This window comes from Frankliniella occidentalis, unplaced genomic scaffold (genome assembly GCF_000697945.3).
Source record: "Frankliniella occidentalis isolate FOCC.00 unplaced genomic scaffold, Focc_3.1 Scaffold22, whole genome shotgun sequence".
Lineage (NCBI taxonomy): Eukaryota > Metazoa > Arthropoda > Insecta > Thysanoptera > Thripidae > Frankliniella > Frankliniella occidentalis.
The window spans coordinates 321,538-322,912 of NW_026267152.1; the positions used below are offsets into that span (position 1 = coordinate 321,538).

At 60.4% G+C, this 1,375-nt stretch overlaps 1 long non-coding RNA gene across 1 annotated transcript in view; it reads left to right on the forward strand.

Annotated features, from left to right (window-relative positions):
* LOC127748950 (uncharacterized) overlaps positions 1-1,151 on the forward strand; it is a 116,836-nt gene extending 115,685 nt beyond the window's left edge. Inside the window, exon 4 of the long non-coding RNA XR_008010869.1 lies at positions 998-1,151. This is a non-coding gene — a long non-coding RNA (uncharacterized LOC127748950). The remainder of the gene's footprint in view (positions 1-997) is intronic.
* The last annotated feature ends 224 nt before the right edge of the window (positions 1,152-1,375 follow it).

Below are 1,375 nucleotides of genomic sequence, written 5' to 3' on the forward strand. Positions count from 1 at the left end.
GGCTGTACTGTTACCGAGCTTCGAGCGAGCAGCATTGCAGGTTCTCCCAAATGAAAAGCATGCCCCTCTCGCGCATACAATCCGTTTTGCACCACCTGATGCCCCCGTTGCCCCGCACAACCCTGCTCGCCTCCCCGCCCCTTCCATCCACCCTTCAAAACAACAAAAATAAAAATAAAATCTCTTCCCTTTCGCAATCCAGCCACCGTATGCCCGCCCCTTCGCATCGCCTAACATCCCCCGCACATGCGACAAGTGGAGTATTACCGGAAAATGGGGGAGAGGGAGGAAGGGGGGAGGCTTGTGAGCGCGTCCGTCTGTGTAAGTTCTCGCTGTGTGTGTGTGAGTGAGAACGAGCAAGCGTGCGTGTTGGTAAGGACGTACGTGATACGCGCTCAAATCCTGCCTCGTAGCCCCCCTGCCGCCCCTCAGCCCCTCACACCCCGACCCGCCACCGCCCTGACTCGGTTGCGGGAGACGTTTCCCATAAATCCGCCATGCACTTGCGCGCGCCCCTTTTGACGGCGGGCCCACTTGTTTGCTTTTAACGGCTGTTGGAAGGGGGAGGGGCGGGGGGTTGCAGGCCAGCTGCGATACACAGCTGCACCACCTGCGCCGCCCATCGGCCGCAATAACACGCCCGCCTCCGCACCCCATCCGACCGCCTCCCCAGCTGCAGCAGCTGCAGCAGGTGCGGCCGTCCGCTTTTAGCAGGCGTGCCAGGCGGACTGCTAGCGGGTGGGTGCAGCCGCCCGCTGAGCCGGTGCGCTGCTAGGCGGACAGATGCAGCAGCTGCAGGTGGGGCCATCGGCTGAGCGGGCGTAGCGTAGGGGTGGACAGCTTCAGCAGTTGCAGGTGCGGCTTCTGCCTGCGATTAGCAGATGTGGTAGCCAGCAGCAGCTGCGGCAGCTGCACGCCTTCCCGGAGTGGACGACACGCATAAACCACATAACACCGCCTTTGCCTTATCGTGTGTGCTTGTCTCTGTGTGTTGCAGGGGGCTGCTGGCCTGGCCGGGGGACGACGGAGGAGGCCAACGACTGCGACTGCAAACTGCGACTCAATTCGGACACGCACGGATAGATTTGTAATATGTGTGTACACAATAACTGTATAATGACAATAAACAGTTGCGAACTGATTTAACACAAGTGCCGTGTGGTTTGGTTGTTAATCAATACCCTATTGTCGCCGCGGCGGCCCGCGGGTACGGCTCCCCCGCCGCGCCGCAGACTCAGCGTGTACGCCAAACATGGAGAACAAGCGATAGTGATGGTGGAGGGGGAGGGGAGGGGGGGAGACAGGCGAACAGAGAGACAGGGGTACAGGGAGACAGAGAGACAGGCGAGAAGGGAGACAGAGACAGAGATGCACT